This window comes from Stenella coeruleoalba (genome assembly GCF_951394435.1).
Source record: "Stenella coeruleoalba genome assembly, chromosome: X".
Lineage (NCBI taxonomy): Eukaryota > Metazoa > Chordata > Mammalia > Artiodactyla > Delphinidae > Stenella > Stenella coeruleoalba.
This window is the reverse complement of record NC_137152.1, coordinates 33196844-33221536: the sequence shown is the minus strand read 5'-3', so window position 1 is coordinate 33221536 and position 24693 is coordinate 33196844. Positions and strand designations below refer to the sequence as shown.

Below are 24693 nucleotides of genomic sequence, written 5' to 3'. Positions count from 1 at the left end.
CCATTACTTTGAGAAAACTGTTGGTTGATGTACGTAGCATATAGCTTTCGATGTGTTAAAATGTGTAAAGGGGGACTGATTTATATTCACTTCTAGCTGTACTAACTTTTATAGAAAAGGTTTTGTTACAAAATCTAAATGCAATTGGTACAGTGGGTTATGTAGTCTGATAAATATTCAGGCTGAAAAATACTTGTCTTTAGGGTGATTGGCCTGTTTAATTGAGAGGAGATATATTATAAGAGTTATTGTTACATTTTACCTTTAAATTTTCCCTTTATTTGCTTTCAGTGTTTATAAGGAAATGACTGAATGTTTTCTCAATAAAAAAATAGTCCTTTTCCCATGGATTATCAGGTTAAAATGGTGCCAACGTCTATTTTGTTTTTGTGCACTAGATGGGCAGATTTGATATCAATTATTTGTAAAAGTCTAATATCATCTAAGTGGTTCCTTAGACCTGTCTTACCCTCTCCACGCTTTGCTTCCTCAGTCCTCCTGGGGCATACACAGCACAAGGCTTTATGGAGTATCATAGATTGTCAAAATATTAGAAACTCTTCTTTCTCTTAAATATTCTTTTATTTGTTGCAGTAATGTCACTTCTATTTCAACCATCATGGCCTCTTTAGGCTTTTAATATGTGGAGAAAACACATTGAATAGCAGAAGTGCTATAGTCAGGAAAAAGAATCCAACTGCTACATTTCTACACCTTTTTGGTTTACAGCCTGCTAAATAATTTGCTATTATGAGTTCATCATTTGTCCTAATTAGCTTTTAGAGAACAACTGAGGTTTTTTTTTTTCACAACTGACTCCTGTGCAACCAGTGACATGATCATAGTTCCTGAATGTACACAGACAGACGTCAGCCCAAAGGTTTTATGTGTATTTCCATTTTTTTTCATTGAAATTTTTACTGAGATAACTGTGGGTTCACATGCTGTTGTGAGAAATAATACACAGAGATCCTGTGTACTCTTCATCCAGTTTCCCCCAGTGGTAACATATTGCAAAATGGTAGTACAATGTCACAACAGGATATTGACGTCAGTACAATTAAGATACAGAACATTGGGCTTCCCTGGTGGCGCAGTGGTTGAGAGTCCGCCTGCCGATGCAGGAGATGCGGATTCGTGCCCCGGACCTGGAGGATCCTGCATGCCGCGGAGCGGCTGGGCCCGTGGGCCGTGGCTGCTGGGCCTGCGCATCTGGAGCCTGTGCTCCGCAACGGGAGAGGCCACAGTGGTGAGAGGCCCGCGTACCGCAAAAAAATAAATAAATAAAATAAATAAATAAAAGATACAGAACATTCCATCACCACAAGAATCCCTCATGTTGCCCTTTTATAGCCACATGTGTTCTCCATTTCTATAATTTTGTCATTTCAAGAATGTTCTATAAATGAAATCATATAGCATGTAACCTTCTGGGATGTACCAGGTTTTTTCACCCTTTCACCCACTGAAGGACACATGGACTAGTTCCAGGTTTTGGTATTACAAATGAAGCTCCTATGAACACTCATGTACAGGTTTTTGTGTGAACATAAGTTTTCACTTTTCTGGGATAAATACCCAGTAGTGCAATTGCTGGCTCACATGGTAGTTACAGTTTCTTAAGAAACTTCCAAAATGTTTTTCAGAGTGACTGTGCCATTTTACATTCCCAGCGGCAATGTGTGAGCATTCCAGTTTCTCTGCATCCTCACCAGCATTTGGTGTTGTCACTATTTTTTAGTTAGGTCATTTTTATAAATGTGTCCTGATGTCTTACTTTGCCTTTCGCTAATAGCTAATGATGTGGAACATCTTTCCACGTGCTTATTTGCAATCTGTATATCCTCTTCTGTGAAATGCCTTTTGCCCATTTTTTGATTATTTTACTGTTCAGTTTTGAGAGTTCTTTGATTTGCAAATTTTTCACAATCTGTACCTTATCCTTTTACAGATACTTTTGCAAAGCAAAAGGTTTTAGTTTTGATGTGGTTCAGTTTATCAGTTTTTCCTTTTATTCATAGTGCTTTTGGTACCCTAGTCAAATGTAATCCAGAAAGACATTTTTTTCCACATCATGATTTCCTAATTAAGTGACACGGCATTAGGATGCATAGAAAATGGACCTTTATTATTTGTTTGATTTTCCTTTGGAAAAAGGAATCTGAAAATGTTCAGTTCCAGTTTCAACTTTCTATCAGCATCACCTCCTCTGCTTAACTCCTTTGATGTTACCATTTGTTCACTCATTTTTAAGAATTAAATTCAGCCAGGCTGGCTATTTAAAACCTGGGACAGAAAATGGTATAAATGGATTGCTAAAAAAAAGTAACTTCCACTTGAAGGTCAAAGCAAATGCATTTTCCCCCTAGACTTTGAAATTATTTCCATTTTTTCCCTCTACATTAGTACACTAAATAACATGTTGTAATAAGGCACGATATTATTTTAAAAAATGATAGTAAGAGCCACTAAATTTGTTCCTTTAAATTAAAACTTCAATTTGACAAACACTGAACTCAAAGCGTCTTAATATTTTCACTTAAAGGATTTTGTTCTTTGTGTGCAAATACCACCTGGGACTAACACTGTAGTACTTATCAGTCCTTCACACCTTAGAGTAAATGAAGAACATGGTATACATATTGACTGGGGGGGGGATTATAAAAATGAAAGGAGAGAAAGAGGTACCCAGAAGTGAAGAGTTGGTAAGGGAGGAGAGGAAAAAAAAATGAGGGGGAAAAAAAAGAAGAATGGAGGTTTAAGTTCACTAGCGTTAAAAGTCAGGACTAGCTCTCAATGAGTCATTAACTCTGAACTGGCATCAAGAGGACACGAAATCTTAGTGAAGAAATGATGAGGAAAAGAAGAGTTCTCTTCTCCACCCAACCAAATAATTAAAGCAATACTACTACCACAGCCTGTACTACTAATTGTCATTTATTGAGTATATGCAATGTGTCAGACTCGGTACCAGGGCTTTGAAAGCCTTATCAAATTGAATGATGCCAACGATCCTTTAAAACAGTATTTTGCCCGTTTTAGAAATGAGAAAATTTCAAATAATTAAAATTACGTAATTGGCCCAAGTCTATAGCTGCTAGGTGGTAGAATCAGGATTCACACCCAGGCCTGTCTGGCTGACTCAGGCATGGTCTTTTCCCCACCATACAACACTGGCTCAATGCAGGTCCTTGATGGTGATAGAAGGCCCCCCTCTCACCCTCCCCTAAGCACACACGTCTGTCCTGATAGTGTAGGAGGGGCTATTTTTCTGTACAGCTGAGAAGTACAACCGGTCTAAGGAGAATGTTCTCCGACCTAGGAACTGCCCGTGCCCTCTGACACACTGCCCCGAGCCCTAAGTCCTCCTGCTACTTCCTCCCATCCCCTATTCTGAGCCTGTGCTCAGCCAGGAACCTGAGACATTCACTCACACAAAGATACCACTGGGTGAAAGCATATTTGTCAATTGCACTTTCAAGTGAACAAACATTTACCAAGTACAGCCACGTGTCAGAGGCAATAGCGGGGGCTAGGGAGAGAAAGATGAATGAAATACAACCTCTGCCCCTAAGGAGGTCTGAGTCTAGTGGGGGAGACCTGTATGGTTCTGAAATGATCATTTATGAAGCCTTAAGAGGAAGAGGCTGCCTGTATTAAAAGAGGGATGAGTCCTGGTTTAGGTCATGTAACTGCTTGAAAGCAAAGAAGTGATTTCCAAATGCCTGCAGAGAGAGCAGCAGCCTTCAGAGGAGCTCTGGTCTCTTGTGAGGTCCTCCTGTCTGAAGGCGAGGACAGAGGGAGCCTAGCCCTTGAGACCTGATCTGGTTCAGGAGTACAGGAGGTCCAGCTCACACTTGGCTGGGCTTGGGGAGGAGTGCAGTACAAAAGGGACTGGGGGCAAACCATAGCAGGATTCACATGTGGGGAGGTAAACAGAGAGAGATGAGCACATAGAGGGGAGTAACAAAGGGTTCTGCGTTGCATTCTTGAAGAATCCTTTTCCACTAGACAATGCTGAGAGTTTTGTTTTTATCTTATTGGAATGAGGAATTGTAGATACTCTGTCTCAGAAGCGAAGCAGTTATGTAAAATGTGAACTGTAAACCATGCTTCCTTCTGTTGGCTCATGCTTTATGCAGCTGTATTGTCCTTTTCTGGAACATTGGGGCCATTGTTGAAACCCTGGGTCAGGGAGGGTGCTGGTATGTGCTGTGGGGAGAGAGGTACATAACCTCATCCCTTCATTCCTCCAGATGGCTGGGGAGGGGGTGTGGAGGAAGGCCAGGAGAGTGGCAGCAGGAGAGGCACGTCAGGCTGGAGCGTGACAGAAGGAAAGGAGAACGGAAAGAAAAAAGGGGACGAAAGACTCCAGGTGTGTAGGAAATATTGAGAAAGTAATGACAGCATTCAATACCATAAACCTCTTGGATTTTTCTACTGTGTTAAAATTTTATGTCGCTGGGCTTCCCTGGTGCTGCAGTGGTCGAGAGTCTGCCTGCCGATGCAGGGGACACGGGTTCGTGCCCCGGTCCGGGAAGATCCCACATGCCACGGAGCAGCTGGGCCCGTGAGCCATGGCCGCTGAGCCTGCGCGTCCGGAGCCTGTGCTCCGCAACGGGAGAGGCCACAACAGTGAGAGGCCCACGTACCGCAAAAAAAAAAAAAAAAAAAAAAAAAATTATGTCGCTTTCTTGGGCCATTGAGCCAGTTCCTGTCTGTTTTACAAATGGTCTAAGAGTCCTGCCACTCCTCTGCTACCCTGGTGACAAATCAGGTCTTTGGGGAGGGCCCCCCTTGGCGAGAGGCTGGCAAGTGGAGACAGAAGTGAGGAGTGGGGAAGAGAAAATGCACACAAAATGAGGTGGCTGGAAAGATGATTTAGGATTCACAGGGGAGTGAGGTGATGTCCCGTGTAGGACCACACCACTCAAGAGACGCTGCTTTTTTTTCCAACTGAAGTATAGTTGATTTACAATGCTGTGTTAGTTTCTGGTGTACAGCAAAGTGATTCAGTTATATAACTATATACTATACTTCAATTAAATATATATATATATATTCTTTTCCATTATGGTTTATTACAGGATATTGAATATAGTTCCCCATGCTATATAGTAGGTCGTTGTTATCTATTTTATATATAGTAGAGAGTATCTGCTAATCCCCAGGAACCACTTCTGTGTGCCTCCCTGTCCCCCAGTCTCAGGTAGCAGCCTACACTTTCCCCCAGGGGCTCTGATGACTGCTCACACTATTGTTTGCCCAACACAATACCGTACTTCGATGATTAGGATTATTAGGGAGAAACGTGGGCAAGGAGAGAGATGAGGGATGGAACCTCCAAAATCCAAATGTAGGGAAGAATACACGCAGAAATCTTTGATAAGAAACTTGATCAAATTAGTGCTACCATTTTAAGACAGAAAAGTCAGTCCATAAGCTACAGGATGCAGCATTTATACACATTCGTTGGCGATGGGGTGTGGGTAGAAGAGGCTGAGCTCTGTGCCAGTGTCCACACCGCTTGGGCTTTAGCAGCTGAAGCTGCACGTGCAGGGGCTTTTGGAAGATTTAAGGATACAGGCTGCAAAAAGCCTGGGGAAAACTGAAAATTGCTGGTGTGTGTCTGTGTTTGTGGCAGGGGTGTGGGGTGGTGGGCTGAGGGGGGGAAAGCTGCCTTAGGCATTTTTTCTCACCAGTATAAACACAGTTCTCTAATATAAAGTTATATATTATTAGCTCTTAAAAATATAAAAAATTGTTTTTATCATTGTGTAGGCAGAGCATATTTGCATCACTGAACCTGCCTATGCATGCTGGGTAATAATATCTTATTCTTGCAAGGAGCCTTCTTTTTCCTTTTTTTTTTCTTTCCTGTTTTAAAGCAGACTCTTTGAAAGGTGCATATGAACCCCGTTTCCATAGCAATTGCAAGCATCAGTGATAACCCAGAGCTTCTAACTTATAATATACAGGCTACTCTATTAATGAACTTCAAACCGCATTTCCATGAGACAACGGCTCAGCCACTGATAGATAAGGTCAGACCCCATCTCCAAACTTTAAATTAAATCAGGTTAGATCAAAATGCAGCAGAAGGAGTGTCCTTTTGGAAAGTGTGCTGTTAAAAAAAAATACATTCTTTGTGGAGGCAAAACAGTTGCTTTTCTGGTTTGTAGTGCCCAGATGGAAAAATCCTAAAACAGATACAGCTTCTTCTGGGTTATTAATGGCATGTTGTCATTTCCTTATGCTATTTGTGAGTGAGTTTTTCCCGTGGTAGCTCAGACTCTAAGAAAGCACATAATCCTTTACCCCATGAAGAACAGGTATGATGGTTAATTCTAGCTGGGTCTGAAATGACACTACTTCAATTGTAATTTATCAACTTGTTTATTCATGCACTAAGTGCCAAGACTCAGTGTCTGCCTTCAAGGAGTCCCCAGATTAGTGGAGAGCTCAGCCTTGTCACCAGACCATTTCTATAAGGTGCAAGAGCACTTTACAGAGGCCCTCGAGGGGCACTGCCCAAGGTCTTAAAAGGCCTTTCCATGGTTGATTTCGAGGATAACACTTGGAGGCGAAGTGGAATTTAACCAAATGAAGAGAGGTGAGCCCAGGGAGACTGGCATTTCAGATGTAGGTCAAAGGCAATGTGGTTTGTTTCAGGGACCTATATGGTGTCCTATAAAGGAGAACGGGAGGGACTAAAGAGGTAAGAAGGGCTCTGGAAGGTTTCACCTACGACGCTAAGGCCTAGGGAACCAGTGACATTTTTAAGAAGGAGAGTGACGTAATCAGACTCCTGTTTTTGAAAGACCATATGCTACAGGGTGGGGCCTGGAAAGGAACAGGGTGGGGAGGGCAAAGCTGGAGACAGGAGCACAGATGTGACATTGGTCTCAGGAAGCTAATGATTTTAACGTTCAGATGTGGACCCTCTTCACCTCTCACTCACAGCAAAGGCACACACCGCTCTATGCCAGGCAAAGCTTGGTTCCCAGAACGGCAGCATTAGCGTCACCCAGAAGCTGCTTAGAAATGCAAATTCTCAGGCCCCATCCCAGACTTACAAAATCAGCATCTCTGGGGCTAGTGCCCAGCAATCTGGGCTTTAACAAGCTTCCCAGGGGATGCTTATGGACGTTCAAGTTTGAGAACCTCTGCTGTACCATACAGCTTCTGAATTAGCTGAGCTCAACTCTCTGTAGGCCAGACCTCACTGTTACCGTGTGTGTGTGTGTGTGTGTGTGTGTGTGTGTGTGTGTGTGTATAAAGTGGATACAATTTTGCAAAAATTCATCACATTGGATATCTGGACAATGCACAGGTTTGCCGAGAAACTTCCACAGGTACGCTGTCTGATTCAGATTACAGCTATATTCAATCTCTCCCCACCTCTCCATATGTAACTCTTTCCCTAGGCTTTCCTCACATTTCTGTACACTGAGTCCCCCCCATTCACATCCACACACTCACTGGTGCAGTGGGCATCCCTGCTGCCACCCGCAGAGCCCCAGGATTTGTCCATATTTCCATCTTTGCTTGGGCTATTCGTTTTGCCCGGAATATATGTCTTCCTGTTTTACCGCATATTTTATTCACTCCTCCACATTCAGTGCCAACCACACCTCAAACTCCTAAGTTAGAATAGTGGGTGCTTGCCTTAGGGGATGCAGAAGAGTAGAGTAATTGACAGGGAAAGATTTAGAGTCAAAAAAAATCTGGGTTTGCCCTATGTTCATAGCAGTACTATTCACAATAGTCAAGACATGGAAACAACCTAAATGTCCATTGACAGATGAATGGATAAAGAAGATGTGGTTCATATATACAATGGAATAATACTCAGCCATAGAAAAGAATGAAATAATGCCATTTGCAGCAACATGGATGCAACTAGAGATTATCATACTAAGTGAAGTAAGTCAGGAAGAGAAAGACAAATACCATATGATATCACTTATATGTGGAATCTAAAATATGACACAGACGAACCTATCTACAAAACAGAAACAGACTCACAGACATAGAGAAAAGACTTGTGGCTGCCCAGGGGGAGGGGCGTGGAGGAGGGATGGACTGGGAGTTTGGGGTTAGTAGATGCAAACTATTACATATAGAATGGATAAACAACAAGGTCCTACTGTATAGCAGAGGGAACTATATTCAATATCCTGTGATAAACCATAACGGAAAAGAACGTGAAAAAGAATGCATATATGTGTATAACTGAGGACTTTGCTGTACAGCAGAAGTTAACACAACATTGTAAATCAACTATATTCAATAAAAAAAATCTAGGTTTGAATCCAGGCTTTACCATAAATTAGCTGAGTGACCCAAGGGAAAGCATGTCACCTCTCTGAACCAAGTTTCTGCACCATCCAATGAGGATAATAATAACAATGCCTTCCATGTATGGTTGTTGGAATGATTAAGTGAAAAGATGTTAATAAAACACATGGCCTTTAATAAGTATTCAATAAATGGTAGCCATTATTATTATTTTCTCATTTGCGCACATTTTCTCTACATCTGTTAAACTGCTGATCATTTCTGTAATAGTGCTAGACATTTCTGAGTCTGCCTCTTTTCTCCCACTGGACTGAGGACCTCTTGGAGATAGGAGCTGTGGCCACATGTCTGACATCTCCCAACACAGTGCCTTCTACCCAAGAGATGTTGAAGAATGGAGCTAGAAGTTGCCCTTGGAAATTTCTTCTTCCTGTCCAACTGGATTCTCTCATGTGCCTGTGATTTACCTAGTCAAATACAGTTTGTTCTCCAAGGCTCCTCAAGCTTCAGCACCGTGAGCTGTGAGGGGTACAGGTGAAGACAAAGTGAAAACACCAAGGCCATCTTCAAAGAGAAGGTTACTTGAAGCAGCTGCTTGGTGTTTTCATCACCACTAAGTCTGCACAGTAGGAGATGAAATGGGAGGGCAGCAAGCAGGATTTAGATATAAAGCCTGTCCAGGTTTTAATTTTACAATGTGTTGAAACGTCTAGGACACAGCCAAGTTTATGGGGCTATATGTATACATATAGCTGATTCACTTTGTTATACAGCAGAAACTAACACAACAATGTAAAGCAATTATACTCCAATAAAGACGTTTTAAAAAATAAAATAAAAGCAAAAACCATTTGAAATCTCAAAAAAAAAGTTTATGAAATAAAGGAATTAATTCTGTCTCATGAATCCAAACCACAGGTAAGAACCGCATTCCCTTATTTATAGGAACACCTGACACTTTATACTCTCAGAGTGTTTCTAATTCTTTTTTCTTCTGAATTCTCTTTATTAATTATTATTGACTTTGATAGCAACATAAAATTTTTAGAGCTGGGACGAGTCTTAAAGACCCTTTAGCCTAACCAAAGGGTTACCTCTACCTCACCTTAGCAGTAAGGTCCTCTGTTTCATAATCTACAGAGACCAAAAAGTCACCCAGGGCATATGAAGCCAAGGGGAAGTGATATTTGTATACAGTCTCACGATCGCTCCCTTTTATATCTGGGGAACATAAATTGAAGACAGATTGAAGCGTGTTTTCAAATTGGTTTGGGCACCGCTCTTGTATTTAGAACTCAGAAAATCCTTCGGGGAGGATTTGTCCTTTCTCAGAAAGCCTGACTGCAGACCAGCCCCCGACACCCTCTCTGGCTGACATTTTGCCTCTTCCAGCTGTGTGGGGAGGCACCTTGGTCCTCTGGGAGCATTTGAGCCTAAAGACAATGCAGGAAAATAAGAAAGATCAGTGGTGCACGTGGGACCACCCACGACTCCTGAATTCCTCATCTTCTCTGAGTGAGGGAAGAGGAGGGACTCATGGTCCCCTCCCTGCCTGTGTCCCTGCAGCTTCCTCAACAAATGTGAGATGCAAAACTACCTGCGTCCTGGGGTTGTTGTGAGCACTTCGTGAAAGAACACCTGGAGAGGGCTGAGGATGGTGCCAGGCACTGTTGGCTTTATTTAATATTCTTCTTGCTGTGTTAGCACTGTCTTGAAGCTCTCCGTGGAGCTCTGGGATCAATCACAGCCAGCTGGGGCCCTACCTTAAGAACTGGCCCTGAACAAAGGCAAACTCTGATGCTCACAGCTGGGCAGAGCGCATCCCAGGAGCCAGCAGGCTCTTCAAATCACAGGCTAGGTTTGGTGCTTGAGCTGAGACTTGGCTGCACTTCAATCAGACCCCATGGTGATTGCTGTGATCTGCCATCCAGATCCTCCCTTTAGGATTACAGCTAATGAGAGTGCCCTCAGCTGTCAGCCCTCTCCTGCCCAAGAATGCCTCAGGTGAAGACAAACACTTGGCTCAAGATCACCCCTCCTTCCTGGAGCGGCCCACATCCAATGGCTGATATGTGGAGGACCAAGGGGTCTTTCGATCTGGACCCAACTCAGGACAACTCTGAAAGGCCACTCCAGCTTCAGAGTTCCATGTGGATCTGATCGAGATGCACCACTGAGACTTCAGCCCAGCTGGACTTCTCCCTCTGCCCAGTCCCTCTTCCTTCCCCTCCTTACTATGGGTGTTGCTCCCAAGAGCCCCTCTAAGAACATCCTGTATGCCAATATCCAAGTCAGAGTCTGCTTCCCGGGGAAACCAACTTGGGACCAACCTCTAGCACATGCTGAGATGAGTAAGATCTAATGTCAAACCCAAATCTCTCTATCCAGTCCTCAGAAATGGACCATCTGCAGTCCACTCTAGCTGCTGAAGTTTCAGAGATATGTCTGGCTTCTGGGTTTTTCATGTCAGAACAGCATACAAAGTTAGGGATAGAGGTTAGTTAGCAGTGAGAAATAAACAAGAGACAGAACACCCACCTTAAACATTGCCATACTTAAGTATTGCTTGGACAGGACTCTCCTGACCCCAACTCTTGGCTTGGGACCTGGGAAAAGCCAACATTGCCCTTGCCCAGTTAGCTCTGTTGAAGCTTTAATCAGCCTTTTCTCAGGCTCCTCAGGAACCCCCCCACTCTCTTTTTGTCCATAATTTATTAGGGATTTCTGATCCATTAGTTCATCAAACTCTGATGAGTAGTGGTTGCCAGTATGGACACTGGTTGACGACAGTCTTAAGTCCAGCTGAGAACAAATATGTACCAGCTACATTCTTAAAAATCCCTCCAACATACCTAAAAAGGTGGATGGCCATGCCACCTGTTAGAAAGTACTTGCAAGTTGGGTTTCCCTGGTGGTGCAGTGGTTAAGAATCCACCTGCCCATGCAGGGGACACGGGTTCGAGTCCTGGTCTGGGAAGATCCCGCGTGCCGTGGAGCAACTAAGCCTGTGCACCACAACTACTGAGCCTGTGCTCTAGAGCCCGCAAGCCACAACTACTGAAGCCCGTGTGCCTAGAGTTCGTGCTCCACAACAAGAGAAGCCACTGCAATGAGAAGTCTGCGCACCACAACAAAGAGTAACCCCCACTCTCCACACCTAGAGAAAGCCCACGGGCATCAACAAAGACCCAATGCAGCCAAAAATAAATAAATTAAATAAATAAATTTTTTTAAAAAAAGAAAGTACTTACAAGTTATCATGAGATGGAAGCTCTTCCATGTCTGGTTTGAAATTCACTAAAGGTTTCTCATCATCATTTGAATGCTATATATAGCTTTGGTGTATCAACTCTGCCCCGAGTTGCCAAGACTCTAATCTGTGCCCTTCTGGTGCCCTGTGATAAGAAAGAAAAATTATATTCTAATTTCCTGTCTACTTCTTCTAATTTCATATCTACTTCTTCTATTGCTAAAAATGATCTATTGTCTGTGACACTGGATTTGGGGGAAAATAAGATGGAGAAGAATAAAAGTAACGTGCATGCTACTTGGACGTACGTATTTATTTTCATGCAAGACCATTAATATCCCTGGGGTATCCAAACCTATTTATATCCCATCTGTTTTCTTCCTGCCACAAACAAAACTTCCATGTCCTGGAAGGCACAGAAACAAAACTTCCGTGCCCTGGAAGGCTTTGATTCCACTGCTCTGAAGCTTCAGAAACAATGTGTGCAAACATTCCGTAGTCTATAAGCATCATGTGAGCTAAAGAAAAAAAAATTTGGAAAAGAAAAACAACAAAAGCAAAGGAATTTTAGAATCTATAACCTCCAATCTCATCTTAGGATCAGAAACGAGAGTAATCACTAATGGAAAATCATATGTGCATGGGTAGGTTCTTGATGATTTGAGCCTACAGTCATTTTGTTTGTTTGTTTAAACATTGACCCTGTATGTATTGGTGTGCTGGAAGTTCAGCTCATCTGAGATTGGGAGGACAGTAGTGGCATGAACTTTCCTAAAAAGTCCACACAGCGAGTCTCACTTTTTTAAGTTCATTGTCTCCAGAGGACCCAAGAATATAAAGTGAGTACACAGATTTGGTATCTTCACTAATGCCCCTTTGGCTAAGTAACTTTAATCAAATATCCTTGAGCTTGAAATTTTACATAAATTTTGTTTCTACTACTCTGGGAATGCAAAAAATGAATGATCTGATCCATGTTCTCAACGAACTCCTTTAACTGGGGCAAATGTTTGCTTAATAATTACAGCACATTTTGGCAAAGATGTCATAGGTTAGTGTTGAGGAAGCACAGATAAAGGATGTTGAATGTCTATTTCAAATGGAGTACCTCCCCTCCCCCCTACCAAGCTTCTATCTGTAGAATTTACATAGCACTGAATCTTTGGTAAGTGATTAAGGAGAGCAGAGAGAATTTTCTGATCACTCCCAACTTCCATCTTTAATTTTCTTAGCATGTTGAAGCAATATGGTGTATTGGAAATAACTTGAATTTAGAGTCAGAACACATGAATTTTATCCAGGATCTGTCTTATTAACTGAGACTAAAACTTGACTGATGCCACAAAGCTTTGTCATCTGTAAAAGGGAATAAGAGATAATTATGAAGAAAAATAATAAATAATAACAATAGCTAGTATTTCTCGAGCACTTACTATGTGCCAGGACCTGTTCTAAGTGTTTACAAGTATTATCATTTATTATCGTGATCCTTTGAGGGAGTTAACATTATTAATCTAAGTTTACAGACAAGAAATTGGATATAAGAAAAGACAAGTAGTTTATAGAAGATTAAGATAGTTTTCAGCAAGTTAACTGGCAACTCCAAGACTAAGATACAACACAGTCTAATTGTCTTCACCACTATGAAACAGCTAATATAACCTGATATACGTATCTCAAAGGCTTTTAATGATGCTCAACTGAGATATATGTAAATACTTTTTAAGCCATAAACTTTGTAAACAAGTGAATACAGATTTTAATAGTGCAGTATGGGTAGTTTAATAACAGTTAGCATTTGCATACAATTGTTAAATTTGCATCATGTATAATATAGTAAAAGAGTATTTCAACCAGCATTTTAATATTTAGAATGCCAAGGAATCTTCTGGGAACAGAATTTGAAAGATGGAACTACTACATAAAAATTAGCATAAATAGCCTGACTTCTTTCTGTAATTCTCTTTCCTTGGAGCAGACTTCAATAGAATGAGGTTTATCTAAAATTCATTCAGCCCACTTCAGGATGGCAGGTTTTACTTTTTTTTTCCTAAACCTCACTGAAATGACAGTAAAGAAGTATAAAAGGGAATACATTTATAATAGAACTAAAAAGGGGATAAAGGACCAAGGATTGACCAGAGATTTTGACAAATGTCTGAAAGACTGAAACTATATGGGGTTATTTTAACAAATGAAATGTTGTGGAGGCAACAGCTCAGAACACAGAAGACAGAAGAAGAAGAGGCAGCTGAACAGTCTCTGAAGGTGGAGGGATTCTGAGTGAGGAACGCACAGGTACAAAGAGTTAGATTGAGAAATGAGGTGGAACTCAGAATAATTAATTGAAATACTATGTAAAAAGTAGCTATAACAAGTACTCCACTCCCACACCCATATGTGAAGAGACTGTCTCTACTTTCAAACAAGAGAATGGTTCTATGAAGGAATTGAAAGGTCTGGAGTCCTATTGTGGTTCTTGGGTACCCTACAGTAAAGGCCTCTTTGTTTCGACTATAGGGAAGATATTCAACATGCCTCCCTTATTTCTGTCCCTTTGTGCTCCAAAATAAAACTCCCCTATGAGTGATATGCCTTACCTTTCAGATGGAGAAAGATCTACGCAACACCAGAGAAAACCAATGCCAACTATTTTTTAAAAATCAACTTATTCCCACATTTCTAAGTCCAAATGTACAACGTAGGATTACATGACATTTGAGAAAAAAACAACTCACAGTAGAAGGTAATAATTTCATTTTAAACACAGAGGAGAGAATTCAAGGAATAGAAGATAAGTTAAAACCAAGTCTATGGTAGTAGTGGCCTGGCATGTGCTGGGGGAGACCCGGAAGATGGCGCTCCAAGTGATGTAGCAGCTGAGGAGGAGAAGAGGATGAGGCAGCACCGCTGTGCTGACAGCCAGTGACCAGAGCATTACAAAGCTTTGAGCTAACTGAAAGAAAAAGTGTTTATAACTCACTGAACCAACGTTAGCCAATGGGGGCAGATGCAAAACACAATGGGAACTATGAACCTGCAGCCTGCGAAAAGGAAACCCCAAGCACAGTAAGTTAAGAAAAATGAGAGGACAGAGAAATATGCAGCAGATGAAGAAGCAAGGTAAAAACCCACCAGACCAAACAAATGAAGAGGAAATAGGCAGTCTACCTGAAAAAGAATTCAGAGTAATGATAGTAAAGATGATCCAAAATCTTGGAAATAGGATGGAGAAAATACAAGAAACGTTTAACAAGGACCTAGAAGAACTAAAGATCAAACAAACAATGATGAACAACACAACAAATGAAATTAAAAACTCTCTAGAAGTAATCAAGAGCAGAATAACTGAGGCAGAAGAACAGATGAGTGACATGGAAGATAAAATAGTGAAAATAACTACCACAGGGCAGAATAAAGAAAAAAGAATGAAAAGAATTGAGGGCAGTCTCAGAGACCTCTGGGACAACATTAAACTCACCAACATTTCAAGAATAGGGGTCCCAGAAGAAGAGAAAAAGAAAGGGACTGAGAAAATATCTGAAGAGATTATAGTTGAAAACTTCCCTAATATGGGAAAGGAAATAGTCAATCAAGTCCAGGAAGTGCAGAGAGTCCCATACAGGATAAATCCAAGGAGAAACACACCAAGACACATATTAATCAAACTGTCAAAAATTAAATACAAAGAAAAAATAATAAAAACAGCAAGGGAAAAGCAACAAATAACATACAAGGGGATCCGCATAAAGTTAACAGATGATCTTTCAGCAGAAACTCTGCAAGCCAGAAGGGAGTGGCAGGACGTATTTAAAGTGATGAAAGGGAAGAACCTACAACCAAGATTACTCTACCCAGCAAGGATCTCATTCAGATTGATGGAGAAAGCAAAATCTTTACAAACAAGCAAAAGCTAAGAGAATTCAGCACCACCAGACCAGCTTTACAGCAAATGCTAAAGGAACTCTCTAGGCAGGAAACAAAAGAGAAGGAAAAGATCTACAATAACAAACCCAAAACAATTAAGAAAATGGTAATAGGAACATACATATTGATAAGTACCTTAAATATAAATGGATTAAATGCTCCAACCCAAAGACATAGGCTGGCTGAATGGATACAAAAACAAGACACATATATATGCTGTCTACAAGAGACCCACTTCAGACCTAGGGACACATACAGACTGAAAGTGAAGGGATGGAAAAAGATATTTCATGCAAATGGAAATCAAAAGAAAGCTGGCGTAGCAATACCCATATCAGACAAAATAGACTTAAAAAAAAAGACTATTATAAGAGACAAAGAAGGACACTACATAATGATCAAGGGATCGATCCAAGAAGAAGATATAACAATTGTAAATATTTATGCACCCAACATAGGAGCACCTCAATACATAAGGCAAATACTAACAGCCATAAAAGGGGAAATCCACAGTAACACATTCATAGCAGGGGACTTTAACACCCCACTTTCACCAATGGACAGATGATACAAAATGAAAATAAACAGGGAAACATAAGCATTAAATGATACATTAAACAAGATGGATATAATTGATATTTATATGACATTCCATCCAAAAATGACAGAATACACTTTCTTCTTACGTGCTCATGGAACATTCTCCAGGATAGATCATATCTTGGGTCACAAATCAAGCCTTAGTAAATTAAAGAAAATTGAAATTGTATCAAGTATCTTATCTGACCACAACGCTATGAGACTAGATATCAATTACAGGAAAAAATCTGTAAAAAATACAAACACATGGAGGCTAAACTATACACTACTAAATAACCAAGAGATCACTGAAGAAATCAAAGAGGAAATCAAAAAATACCTAGAAAAAATGACAATGAAAACACGATGACCCAAAACCTATGGGATGCAGCAAAAGCAGTGCTAAGAGGGAATTTTATAGCAATAAAATCCTACCTCAAAAAACAAGAAACATCTCAAATAAACAACCTAACATTACACCTAAAGCAATTACAGAAAGAAGAACAAAAAACACCCAAAGTTAGCACAAAGAAAGAAATCATACAGATCAGATCAGAAATAAATGAAGGAAACAATAGCAAAGATCAATAAAACTAAAAGGAAGAGATATGGGGACATATGTATATGTATAACTGATTCACTTTGTTACAAAGCAGAAATTAACAGACCATTGTAATGCAATTATACTGCAATAAAGATGTTAAAAAATAAAAATAAGGGCTTCCCTGTTGGTGCAGTGCTTGATAGTCCGCCTGCCGATGCAGGGGACACGGGTTTGTGCCCCGGTCCGGGAGGATCCCACGTGCCACGGAGCGGCTGGGCCCGTGAGCCATGGCCGCTGAGCTTGCGCGTGCGGAGCCTGTGCTCCGCAACAGGAGAGGCCACAACAGTGAGAGGCCCGCGTACCGCAAAAAACAAACAAATAAAATATAAAAAATAAAAATAAAAGCTGATTCTTTGAAAAGATAAATAAAATTGATAAAGCATTAGGCAGACTCATCAAGAAAAAAAGGGAGAAGACACAAATCAATAGAATTAGAAAGAAAAATGGAGAAATAACAACTGACACTGCAGAAATACAAAGGATTATGAGAGATTACTACAAGCAACTCTACGCCAATAAAATGGACAACCTGGAAGAAATGGACAAATTCTTAGAAAAGCACAACCTTCCAAGACTGAACCAGAAGGAAACAGAAAATATAAACAGACCAGTCACAAGTACTGAAATTGAAACTGTTATTAATAATCTTCCAGCAAACAAAAGCCCAGGACCAGATGGCTTCACAGGCGAATTCTATCAAACATTTAGAGAAAAGATAACACCTATCCTTCTCAAACTCTTCCAAAATACAGCAGAGGGAGGAACACTCCCAAACTCATTCTATGAGGTCACCATCACCCTGATACCAAAACTAGACAAAGATGTCACAAAGAAAGAAAACTACAGGCCAATATCACTGATGAACATAGATGCAAAAATCCTCAACAAAATACTAGCAAACAGAATCCAACAGCACTTTAAAAGGATCATACACCATGATCAGGTGGGGTTTATCCCCGAAATGCAAGGATTCTTCAATATACACAAATCAATCAATGTGATACACCATATTAACAGATTGAAGAATAAAAACCATATGATCATCTCAATAGACGCAGAAAAAGCTTTTGAGAAAATTCAACACCTATTTATGATAAAAAAAACTCTCAGGAAAGTAGGCATAGAAGGAACTTACCTCAACAAAATAAAGGCCATATATGACAAATCCACAGCCAACATCATCCTCAATGGTGAAAAACTGAAACCATTTCCTCTACGAGAAGGAACGAGACAAGGTTATCCACTCTCACCACTATTATTCAACATAGTTTTGGAAATTTCAGCCACAGCAATCAGAGAAGAAAAGAAAAGAAAAGGAATCCAAATTGGAACAGAAATAAAGCTATCACTGATTGCAGATGACATGATACTTTACATAGAGAATCCTAAAGATGCTACCAGAAAACTATTAGAGCTAATCAATGAATTTGGTAAAGTAGCAGGATACAAAATTAATGCACAGAAATCTCTGGCATTCCTATACACTAATGATGAAAAATCTGAAAGAGAAATTAAGGAAACACTCCCATTTACCATTGTAACAAAGAGAATAAAATACCTAGGAACAAACCCAACTAAGGAGACAAAAGACCTGTATGCAGAAAACTATAAGACACTGATGAAAGAAATTAAAGATGATACAAACAGGTGGAGAGACATAGCATGTTCTTGGATTGGAAGAATCAACATTGTGAAAATCACTATACTATCCAAAGCAATCTACAGATTCAATGCAATCGCTATCAAACTACCACTGGCATTTTTCACAGAACTACAACAAAAAAATTCACAATTTGTATGGAAACACAAAAGTCCCCGAACAGCCAAAGCAATCTTGAGAAAGAAAAACGGAGCTGGAGGAATCAGGCTCCCTGACTTCAAACTATACTGCAAAGCTACAGCAATCAAGACAGTATGGTACTGGCACAAAAACAGAAATATAGATCAATGGAACAGGGTAGAAACCCCAGAGATAAACTCACGCACATATGGTCACCTTATCTTTGACAAAGGAGGCAAGGATATACAATGGAGAAAAGACAGCCTCTTCAATAAGTGGTGCTGGGAAAACTGGACCGTTACATGTAAAAGAATGAAATTAGAACACTTCCTAACACCATACACAAAAATAAACTCAAAATGGATTAAAGACCTAAATGTAAGGCCAGACACTATAAAACTCTTTGAGGAAAACATAGGCACAGCACTCTATGACATAAATCACAGCAAGATCCTTTTTGACCCACCACCTAGAGAAATGGAAATAAAAACAAAAATGAACAAATGGGACCGAATGAAACTTAAAAGCTTTTGCACAGCAAAGGAAACCATAAACAAGATGAAAAGACAACCCTCAGAATGGGAGAAAATATTTGCAAATGAAGCAACTGACAAAGGATTAATCTCCAAAATTTACAAGCAGCTCATGCAGCTCAATATCAAGAAAACAAACAACCCAATCCAAAAATGGGCAGAAGACCTAAAGAGACATTTCTCCAAAGAAGATATACAGACTGCCAACAAACACATGACAGGATGCTCAACATCACTAATCATTAGAGAAATGCAAATCAAAACTACAATGAGGTATCACCTCACACCAGTCAAAATGGTCATTATCAAAAATCTACAAACAATAAATGCTGGAGACGGTGTGGAGCAAAGGGGACCCTCTTATACTGTTGTTGGGAATGTAAATTGATACAGCCACTTTGGAAAACAGTATGGAGGTTCCTTAAAAAACCTGAAAATAGAACTACCATACAACCCAGCAATCCCATTACTGGGCATATACCCTGAGAAAACCATAATTCAAAAAGAGTCATGTACCACAGTGTTCATTGCAGCTCTGTTTACAATAGCCAGGACATGGAAGCAACCTAGGTGTACATCGACAGGTGAATGGATAAAGAAGATGTGGCACATATATACAATGGAATATTACTCAGCTGTAAAAAGAAACGAAACTGAGTTATTTGTAGTGAGGTGGATGGACCCAGAGTCTGTCATACAGAGTGAAGTAAGTCAGAAAGAGAAAAACAAATACTGTATGCCAACACATATATATGGAATCTAAGGAAAAAAAAGTTGTTCTGAAGAACCTAGCGGCAGGACAGGAGTAAAGATGCAGACGTAGAGAATGGACTTGAGGACATGGGGAGGGGGAAAGGTAAGCTGGGATGAAGTGAGAGAGTGGCATGGACATATATACACTAGTAAATGTAAGATAGATAGCTAGTGGGAAGCAGCCACATAGCACAGGGAGATTAGCTCAGCGCTTTGTGACCACCTAGGAGTTGGGATAGGGAGGGTGGGAGGGAGACGCAAGAGAGACGACATATGGGGATATATGTATATATATAGCTGACTCACATTGTTATAAAGCAGAAACTAACACACCATTGTAAAGCAATTATACTCCAATAAAGATGTTAAAAGAAAAAAACCACGAAATCTATTTAAAATCCTTTAAGAGATTTGAGAAAATATTGCATACATAAAATAACAATAAGATGTTATAAGAAAGAACATGCAGAGAAAACTAAGCATTCTTGAAAATTTTATATATAATTTGTTAAATACACATGAGAAAAGAGATAAAAAGAAAACTAGGAGATATAGAAAATCACATATTGGAGGTTGAATATCTAATGAGAGTTCCAGAAAGATGGAACAAGAAAATGCAGGGAAGGAAATAACCAGAGAAATAATAGAAGAAAACTTCCCAGATTTTAATTAAATGATATCTTCAACTTTAAGGAGCCCAATAAATGTTCAGCTGAATAAGTACAGAAAAGCTCCCTCTGAGATAAGTAACTAAAATTTTATAATAACAGTGATAAAAGCACAATCCTAAAAGCTTCTGGGGGTGAATAGTCTGTGGAGAATGGAAAAAGAAACCATAATGATAAATGGCATTACATACACTGCATGCTACAAGACAATGGGGCAATGTCTCAAAGTTCTGAGGGAACAATTTTTCAAACATAGTATTCTTTATTCTAAATAAAGACTTTGTCAGACAGACAAGGACAGAGGAAGTTTAATAACTACACACACTTCTGAAAAAAATTAAAGTTACTTGAGAGTGTGGTTCAGCAAAACCTGAAATAGAAGGAATCCAAGAATAAGAAAAATGAGGAAGACTTGAGAACCAAGATACAGCACAATGAAAACAAATTCCAGGATGAGAATTCTACAGTAAGCCTGTAAGGCAACAGGTCATTATTAAACACAGACATATAAGGGCTCTATGAACAATTTCTTTAAGCATATGGATTTATTTTAAGAAAGTGTATGATTTTGAAGTGGGTAGTTTTGGTGTTTAGGTGAAAACATGTGCTGCATTTGTTAACTAGGAAAAAATGGGCAATTAAAAAGCCCAAAGGAGAAAAAACTGATCAAAAAAACATGGTCAATGGGAATTCCTTGGTGGTCCAGTGGTTAGGACTCTGCACTCTCACTGCCGAGGGCCCAGGTTTAATCCCTGGTCGGGGGTGGGGGGCGGAAAAGATAAGAAAGCAAAATAAAATGCGATGTAAATTTTACCCAGTGATGTAGAGAAAGCAACAAAGGCAGAAGGTTTGAGGGTGTGTTTTGGTGGGGAGGGAGAAGCTGTGAAATAATAGTGTTCTAACAAGTGTCAATGCATTCCCTTTTATCTAAAATATTAGGAACTAAATGTCCACCAGCCAGAAATAAAGTGTTACTAACTACACCTCATAGACATTGACAGTTTTGCAAAGAAGTGTCATTTAAAGAAATGCATTTAACACTAAAACCACTTTGAATATAATTTAGTCTTGGATAATTCAGAAGAAATTCTAAGATCAGGCATTGATCAAAGGTCATGATTGTGAATGTCTTGTCCTCATGTGGTGTGGAAGTATTGGGTAATTTATCTGGAGGATAAAAAGCAAGAACAAGGTCTTTATTTTACAGTACACACACACACACACACACACACACACACACACACACACGCACAGATGGATACTGAGGAACAGCATTCAAGGCTATCAGTGTTTTCTAAACAATGACTGGTCCTGTGAACACACACATGTTCTCCATGGCCATTGTGGAGGTAGAAATTGCACTCTAGAATGTTCTACTCATAAATTCACCAGTGGTAGGAAGAATGGGAACTGTCTGCTTCAACTCTCCACCCCACCCCCACCTCTACCAATGCTTTACCCCAATCTCTTTACTCATCTGCTCTGGGGCAGCATAGAATGTTTTTTTCAAAGAATAATCCATGGAACACTAGAAATAGCATAGAAGGGACTCAGGGGCTCAGATTTTGGAGAGGGTGGAGAAACACCTAACCCATCCATCTCTACTACCTTGTTCTTGAAGAAGAGCTTCTCTCTTACCTGCTTTACCTATTATGCTTCCTTGGCAGCTTTCATCTGAAGAAAAGGTTTGCTTCTAGGGGGTAACAATTGCCGTAAGATAACTACTAAATCATGAATTATTGGATTTTGAGTCTATCTCCCACATTGAAATCTGTGACATATTGATTGACTTTAGGGCAGTATCTCTGCTGCCTTTGAATCATGTGGAACTACCCCATTCCACAAATACCCAGCCACGGAGAGCAGCCTTCTGAACCTGGTACCATAGAGGGTCACTTTTCCTTTGCCCCTTAGGATCATCTCTTTCTTGAGTTCCTTCTCTAGCACATCCTACCCTTGGCCCCATACACTGATCTCAGGACCCACCTTTGGATTCCCTGGCTACAGCATCCCGTTGGGCAGCTTTCAAACCACATCACCGAAATTTCTACTTTGTCTGCCCCCACAGCTTGGCATAGCTCCAGGCTGGGAGATCCCTTAAGAACCACAGACCCAACTCTGCCTCCCCTAATGTCTTCACTGAGAGGGCAGATCAAACACAATGATCTGAAAACTGCCTCTGAAAACTCAGTTTGTGGCAGGCATGGGAAGAGAGTCAGAAAGAGTCCACATGGATGTGAGAATTCTGCATGCTGCCTTCTGCCTGACATAGTCTGGGATTCAGGAAGTCATGCGGGCTGAGCATCCTTGAGGGGCCATGGGTCCGCCTACACGATCGCGTTCCCTGAAAGGCAAACTCTGCCCTACTTATTCTATGACTCACTCGGCGACCGTTCCCTCTTGGAATTCACCCAAGGAAAAGAGTCCTCTCAGCAAAACAAAGTTTTCCTGCCTCCTTGTGTGTGGCCTGCCTATTTTATTTTTTTGGAGCTTTACTTTAGAAGTGTTGAGCAGCCTGAGGGCCTTTTCTCTCCATTTTGTTTTGTGTGTCTTCTTCAAATTATATCTTGGCTAGAACTACTCTTTCTCCCTTGGTGGTTTTAGAACTCACAAGGTGAACTGTGACCCCGAAAGATCAATAGGAATCCCCTCAGGGTCAGTAAAAAGAGTATCGTATATAATAAACATGCTTCCCAGCGCCGGAACTGGGGCCTCAGGAAGAAGGACATGAATTCTTTCTTGGTTATTGGAAAATGGGACCAAGAGGGCTAGAAGTATTAATACTTCAGGGTAACCTCAGGGCAGACTTTAAAGCCAGTAGATACCTGGGGCTGGGGAGAAGTATATTTGAAAACTGCTCTGTGTTTGGGAATGAGATGACAAGATTATTTCCTCATTCCTCTGAATGCCAAATTCTAACTATCTGGTTTTACAGGTCTTAGCTTGGGCTACCTAGGAAACAGAGTTTTAGGCAAAAAGCTTATATGCCAACTTCATCAGAGAGAGAAAATCCGAGAAACTAGGACTGAGGAGAAAGGGGGTACTGAAGTAGGGAAGGCAGGAAACAAATATTAGAGATTATGTTTCCAAGGTAGCCACAGCTTCATAACAAGCGTGGGCAATTACCTGGTCTTATGAGGCATCTTCAGAAAGGCTGTATGAACTATTGCATTTCACAACAGTCCATCATGGTGGAAAAAAGAAAAATGTATCCTCTGGACAAAGCAGACTCCTGTCATGAGAGAAGTTCTCAAACAAAGAGATACAGATGCCGGCATTTGGAAGTCAGGCCAGGGTACACTAAAACTGGTTGAGCCTAGGGGAATATGAAAGAGATATCAACAGCCTCTGCTGGGCTGATATGGTAAATGTGCTCGTTTTCAATTTCTGTTAGTAAAGTTTTAGAGACCATTTTTGGCTACGGAGCATTTGTGATGGAGATTCCAGGACGGCCCCCAATTTTCCCTGCCTCCTGCTTTTCATATCTTTGTGTGATCCCCTCCACTTTAGTGTAGGAGGGGCTTGTGACTTTCTTCCAACCAATAGAGTAATTGATGGGATGGCACTTCTATGATTAGGCCATATACAGTTGTGACTTCTATTAGCCTAGCACATTTTCTCCCTTCCTGATTTTGATAAAGTAAGCCACTACACTGGAGAGGTCCACATGGCAAGGAAACAAAGGTGGCCTCTTGGCTAACAGCCACCAAGGAACTGAATCCTGCCACAATGCATGCACCGAGCGTTACCAAATCGAACTTGGGCCCGCTTGCCTGCTTGCAGTAAAGCCAATCTACTGACACCAAGTTGTGGTGAAGAAAAGTGCAGCATTTATTGTAAGTCACCATACATGGAGTCTGGGATAGCTAGTGCTCAAAGCACCTGAACTCCCTGATGGCTTTCAGCAAAGCACTTTTAAAGGCCAGGTGAGGGAGGGGAGTCCCAGGGTATGTGATCAGCTCATGCACAATTCTCTGATTGGTTGATGGTGAGGTAACAGGGCGGTGTCACAGGGGTTAACATCATCAATCCTTAGGCACCAGTAGATCTGGGGACTATGTGCTCATGGTCATCAAGTAGTTAACATCTTCCATTTGGTGGGAGTTTTAGCATCTGTAAAACAACTCAGGAAATGTGCCTCAAATACTGTCATCTGGGTACTTCAGAGAGGAGCTAAAGTATAAGATACAGGGGAGGAGTCTGTCCCAGGAAGGCCCCATAGGACCCTTCTCAGTTACACTAGAAGCAGATCCTTTCCACTTGAGCTTCAGATGAGACTCTAGGCCTGGCCAACACCC

General features: G+C 40.7%; 1 long non-coding RNA gene across 1 annotated transcript in view; it reads right to left on the bottom strand.

Annotated features, from left to right (window-relative positions):
- Nucleotides 1-11570: 11570 nt before the first annotated feature.
- The window catches only part of LOC307179880, a 36156-nt gene continuing 23033 nt past the window's right edge, over nucleotides 11571-24693 (bottom strand). The window contains exon 3 of the long non-coding RNA XR_013825585.1: nucleotides 11571-11696. This is a non-coding gene — a long non-coding RNA (uncharacterized lncRNA). The remainder of the gene's footprint in view (nucleotides 11697-24693) is intronic.